Source organism: Nothoprocta perdicaria, unplaced genomic scaffold, assembly GCF_003342845.1.
Source record: "Nothoprocta perdicaria isolate Ctin4 unplaced genomic scaffold, notPer1 scaffold_204, whole genome shotgun sequence".
Taxonomy (NCBI): Eukaryota; Metazoa; Chordata; class Aves; order Tinamiformes; family Tinamidae; genus Nothoprocta; species Nothoprocta perdicaria.
In genome coordinates, this window is record NW_020455250.1 from 675,524 (window position 1) to 681,523 (window position 6,000).

The following is a 6,000-nucleotide window of genomic DNA, read 5'->3' on the forward strand; positions in this document are numbered from 1 at the left end:
GGGCTCTGGCCTCGCTCCCGAGAGGATAATCCTGAGCACCCCATGCTCATCCTGCCCCTTATCTCCCTTCCTTTGTTCCTCCCCAGCCTGCAGGTAGGAAGGATTTGATACCTAACCTCGGCGGGGCTTTTTTATTGCTGCTCACTGGGAACGGAAGGTATTGGAGGCCAGGGGCCTGGGAGAGAAGGCAGAGCCAAAGAGGATGGACTAAGGCAGGGTACGAGTACACACATGTCCTCTGAATCAACTCACCTCTTTTTCTAGCACACCAGCAGGAATGAAACCAAGAGGAAATGAAGGCAGTAAAACTCTTTGATTCCAGGCTCCTTTTAATTTTTTTTCTTCCCTCTACCTGCTCCAACCAATAAACCAAAGTGTATCAATAAAAGTGGCCCAAAGCCCTGAGCAGGTCATAAGACTGTAAGTGCCGGTAACAACGGGCGCAGTCAGGCTCTGCACAGCTCCATCCCGAGGAGCCCAGTCCACATTAGCAACAGAAGGGAATGTTTGCAGGAGTATCGGAGAGCGGAGAAACCCCAGCATTCCTGCCAGTTCCCAATTTGGGGAGTTTTGACCTAGAGCATTTAGCATTTAAGCATCAGCTCTGTGTCTCATAATGCCATTTACGTAATGATCTCTCATTTGGTTCCCATTAAAACCATGGTATTTCTTCTGCAAACCGCTGCTTGTAAAAATCAAGCCACCCAGTTTTTCATTAGATTGTAGTGTAGGAAATAGTCTGAAGGATGCATACAGGAATCATGAGAGGGAGCTTTATTTTCCCTTTTGGACATACAAAGTCAGGATTTATGCTACGCAAGCACAGAAAAAAGACTATTTCTGAGTTCCTGAGTCCGTCTCCTGCAAAGGCACCGTGTTGCCTGCTGCTCAGGAGATGTTCCCCAGCAATTACATTGGTAAAAGGAGCAGCGCCAAGGAGGCAGAGCAGCAAGACCTCCCTTAAAAGCGCAGAAGGCCGGCGTAGCCCTCGCACATCCTTGCGGAGCTGCCACCTTTCCGAGGCAGGCCGGGATGCTTCCTTGCCTCACACGGACTGACACTTTGAAGAATTCCGTTTCAAATGTTTCAAACAATGGGGGTTTCACCGCTTCCTGTGGGAGTCTGCTCTGCAGCCTAACTCCTTTCACCATCTGGAGGGCTTTCCTGAGTGTCTGCCTGCCTTTAACGTTTTTGTTGGTTTTTTTTTTTAATTATATTCCTCCTGTTTCTTCTTAAAGGTGACTTGGAAAGCATTTTTTGCATGACACTCATATTATGTGGTGCTTCTTTATTTTTTTGTAAGGCTCAAGAAAACCTGAAAGATCTGTGACTTCTTCCATTTCCTTTTTCTTCCTCAGAGATAATCATAAGTAATTAATAATATATTACTGCTTTTCTATGCGTTCATCTCCATGTGATTTGCAAAGAAAGTCAGTGTCATTGTACTCTTTTTAAAGATGGGAAAACTGAAGCACAGGACAGGCATGAAACAGCTTGCCCAGGATCATTCAACAAGCCAGCAGCAAGACCTGGAATTAGACCTGGAATTAGCAGCAAGACCTGGTTCTGCTCCATAGTGCCTTACTCCTTTTTATTTCTTTCCTTATTAGTCCAGTCCAGTTCCCATTGGCTTTGTCAGAGTACCTAGGACAGGCTTCCATGAACTTTATCCAGAGTTGCCATACTGGAGCTGAAAGGTCAGCCTGCTGAATATTTAACAAAGTTGCCATCTTTCCACTGTGTTGGTTAAGCGCCTTAATTAAATAGCGATAAATAAAGCCAACAAAGCATTTTAACAGACTGATTCAGTCCCCAGGGTCTGCTCTGAGTTGCATTTCCTTCAGCTAGTCCATGTTTTCCTGGCAGCAGCGTGTCCATAGTGAACACAGTGTATATCGAGCGTGCTCTTATCAGGAGGCTGCAGAGAGATTTCCTTCCTCCTTGGTGCCACCAGGCTTACTTCACCTGCCGAATTCCCCTTCGCTGTGGCTTGGGTAAGCAGGCTTCTCGGAATCTGCACATCACTCGATTGTAAATCTTCCCATTTGGGACACCCAACCTGCAACTTGTTCAGCACAGTATGTTTATATCCAGGTAGATGCTCAGGCTGGCATGAAATGAGCTCGCCTGGTCGTCACAGCACCAAGCTCTTCGTGAGCTGCCAACCAAGAACCAGCAGCTTTTTCCTACCCGAGGAGGACAGTTTTTTACCTAAAGCTTCCACCAGTCCAGGCCAGCATCTCAACGAGTATCTGTAGTGGGACTAGATCTGGCTGAGCCCGTGAATAAGAAGAGTTTTCCTCCTCTCCTGCACTTGGCAATAGTGGAGAAATGCTGGGCAGTGTGACTGGTGGTCTACCAGGGGGGCCTTAGAGCTCTGGGGAAGGCACAGATCCCTGTGTGATGCTCTGCATGGGATCCATGCTCTGCATGGGATGAAAAACAAGAAACGGGGGATTTGGTAGGGCCTGCTGCTACGTGAGGGCCCGTGCGGAAAGCCTCCCGCTTTCGGAGGTACTTCCCCCCACTTCTCCTTCAGGCCTCCCTCATTCCAGACATCTCTGACCCACAGTTCGAGGATTTACCGAAAGCTGCAAGGTCCCTGTAGGTCACCGAGCACATTGTGTCTTTGCTTTCAACGTCTGAGAAATTTCCAGCGGTGTCCTGCTCCGGCCTCGCGGCCACGTGAATAGAGGAAGCTGCGAGGCTGCTACAGATTACATAAAGCAGGGAAATCCCCCTCAAACTTCTTCAACGAATGTTGTTTTGCATGCGGGCACCACAAATAACTCTGCAGTTGCTGCTAGCCCCAGCAAAGGGTGACGTGCCCTTGCCTAGAATCACTTAGGCCAGTTCCACCAGTTGAATCAGTCAGAGAAAATAAAAGGGATTGAATCAGAGCTTGTAAAGGAAGACAATTCTGTAAAGCATCAGCCTACTTCATGTACGGATACAATCGGTAGTAATTGCTCCATGTAAAATCAACTGGAATTATTCAGTAGCTATTAATAACTAGGAGCTATTCTAGAAAACCCGTGCTAAAAAGCTGTGTCAGGCTTTTTTATAATTTGTAATTATGGATGGATTATATTGTCCTTCAGCTAAACTTACTTCTTAGGCTTCCTGTACACACCATGTCCTGGGGAAATGGACATTACCAAAGCTCAGAAAAAAAGCACTGATGATACTATAGATGATCCTACAGATGATACTTCTGACCAGCTACTTCATAGGATCTGAAGTCCTTTTGGCCCAGAATTCCTGAGAGATGATGCTCAAAAAACAGTGTTTTTAAACATGCTTCCAAGATGCCTGTGATTTTTTAAACATCATGGTTTAACAGAAAAAAAACAAATGAGCAAAAAAGAGATAGCATATTAAAAAAATGCTTCTTTCCTGGGTTATCTCAGGCCCCAAATGTAGTTGGCTAAAATCATAAAAATATTTTACATTATCTCTAATGCACTAACAGAGAATGATAATATTTTAAAGGCTAGCACATCATCATTGCTGAATGCCTGAATATTCTTCAAGACGTGGTGTTTTCTGTTCCTTTTACTAGTAGCTGATCACTGAACTAGTTGCTGAGAGGGTTTATCAAAATTTTAAAAGTTATTTTCCTCATTTTTTCTTATTTGTAGGGTTCTGAGCTGTCTTTTTTTTTTTTAATAGGAGAAAAATACAAAGACTAGTTAAGAGCTTTTGCTTTGAAAGGACTTTGCTCACTTTCTCCCTTCCTTAGCCTTGTGCTTAAAAGCAAAATCAGATACATTTGTAGCCAGCCCTTTTCCAGAGTTAGACAGAGTTTGGACAATTGCAGTGATTCCTTAGTCTGTAAATCTCATACACAGGACTTTCTGGATGTTCTGGGCATGTTTCTGGATGTTTCTGGGATGTTTCTGGGATGTTTCTGGATGTTCTCTGTAATAAAACTGTAGTATTATTTAAGGATATTATTTTTAACAATATTGTAGAAAATCTACAGTAGATACCAAGATTATTTAAAATATTCTTAGAAGTGCTTTGGTCAGTGTGAAGCATAAGCAAAGCAAAAAGCATATTTTACTGGAGAAAGTTGTCAAAGGCGTTTTGGGGAAAGTGCTTTTTGTTCTATCATCATCTGCACTGGGCTTATTATCTTTACCATCATAGTGAGACTCATAGTTAGACCAAGGCAGCTAGACTAGCAGCTCATTTCCAGGGCAATTGGTCTTTAGAGCATTAAACAGAGCTAGAGAAGAGGAGGACACTGAGCTTACCTTGACAACCTGTGTAAACCATGAAGAAAACAACCTTTTTTACCTCACATCCGTCCAAGGGACCCTTGTGCAGTATCACCTCTGTTAACACTAACAACATCATCTGGTGCAGTGAAACTCCTTCCCTTTCCCCCTCCTCCTTCCAGTTTTATTGACTCACTTCAAAGCTTGGACACTGAACAGTAGGATATTACCTTGGATATCCTGGTCCTGATAACTGGTGTGTGTTGCTTCGGTTTGTGCTTTTTCCATCAGCTTGCAATAGAACAGGAGGACGTGAAAGGACACCTTGGTTTTGTTTTTTCATGTCCTCTCCCATGAGCAACGGTCCATTTGCTACATAATGTGTCTAAACACAGTAATATAATATCCTGTATTTACACAGTAAACTTCATCTTGGAGCACTTTCCAGCCTGGCGCTGATATGGGACCAAGATTAGATGTTGAGCAGCTCTTAGTGGCTGGGATATAGGCTCTGCCCTCAGCAGTATTAGGAGAGGATATAGGATGGACATGTATGTCTGAATCCAAGACAGTTTGCTAGAAGTTGGAAAGTACATTTGTGCGTTTTGTGCTCTGTTTAACTCCAGGGAATGTGCTTCCACTGTAGAAAATGAGCTGAGGTAGAAAATGACATTCCTCTTGAGCATCCTGTTCGCTATCCATAGGAGCTGACTGTCAAAAGGACAGCTTAAATAGGAACACAGGGTGATGCCAAGGTGCTCAGCAAGGATCCACTGGCCTTTGGAGAGCTCTGCCACATTGTAGGGTTTGGCTGCAGAGCCTGAGTAGCATCAGAAACCTTGATAGCCAGGTGAGGGTGAAGGAGAAGTTGGGCAATTGCGACAGGAACAGCCAGGAAGCTGCTAGAAAGAGGACTGCTCCATATACTTAAATCCATTTTCAGCTAGTATGGAATATTAGCTTATGGATTCATTTGCTTTATGGATTAATCTGGTTTCTGACCTGCAGCTCACAGGAGGAAATGGTAACCTTATGATCTCCTTCTTACAAATGGTGTCACCTTACTGAAGTGTCTTTTTTGATTGTGTGTTTCAGATGGAAAGGACCAAACAAATCCAACCTGGGAAGGAACCAACCCTGCCCTGCAGAACATAAAAGTGAGGAACACTGCCTTAAAAGATCTTTTACCTGATGCTGCTTTGCCCAGAACTACTGTAGAGACTCCTAGCAATGCATCCAGTTTATAGAAAGACAATTGCAACCTAGACTAAGGAATGAATGAATGAATGAATGAATGACAGCACTGTTTTGGTTTTGTTTTTCAAAAATCCAGTGAAGCAGTCAGAGGACATTCTTCTTTTGTCTCATTACAGGCTACTTGGAAAGTAAGTGTTGTTTTCTGTACATGAGAGTCCATATTAAAATCAGAAATTGGGAAAGTTCTGAATTGTGTTCTAGTTAATTTAACAGGCATACAGTCCCTGCATTAGCCTGATTAAGAAGCAGCAGCTCCACGGGCCCTTAGCCCTCTGTGTAACAGAGGTGCTAAAAGCAGAGCTCTGACAATGCAGAATTAAAGGGAATGAGCAGTAATCCACGTGGTGGGAAGACTGGAGTGCCTCACAGCTGCTTAGCTCCCTCCTTCAAAGCACTCAAGTTTTCACAGCATGACTCAAAACCACAGCACTGTTTCCTCACCGTGCAGACCTGCCCAACGTGGCACTCGCTCAAGGCCACCGAGGGCACCGCCGGCCACGCGGCGAGCAGGGTGAAGCTG

General features: G+C 44.3%; 1 long non-coding RNA gene across 1 annotated transcript in view; it reads left to right on the forward strand.

The window, feature by feature from the left end:
- Positions 1-5,581, forward strand: part of LOC112946411 — a 198,107-nt gene extending 192,526 nt beyond the window's left edge. The window contains exon 4 of the long non-coding RNA XR_003249235.1: positions 5,319-5,581. This is a non-coding gene — a long non-coding RNA (uncharacterized LOC112946411). The remainder of the gene's footprint in view (positions 1-5,318) is intronic.
- Positions 5,582-6,000: the final 419 nt, after the last annotated feature.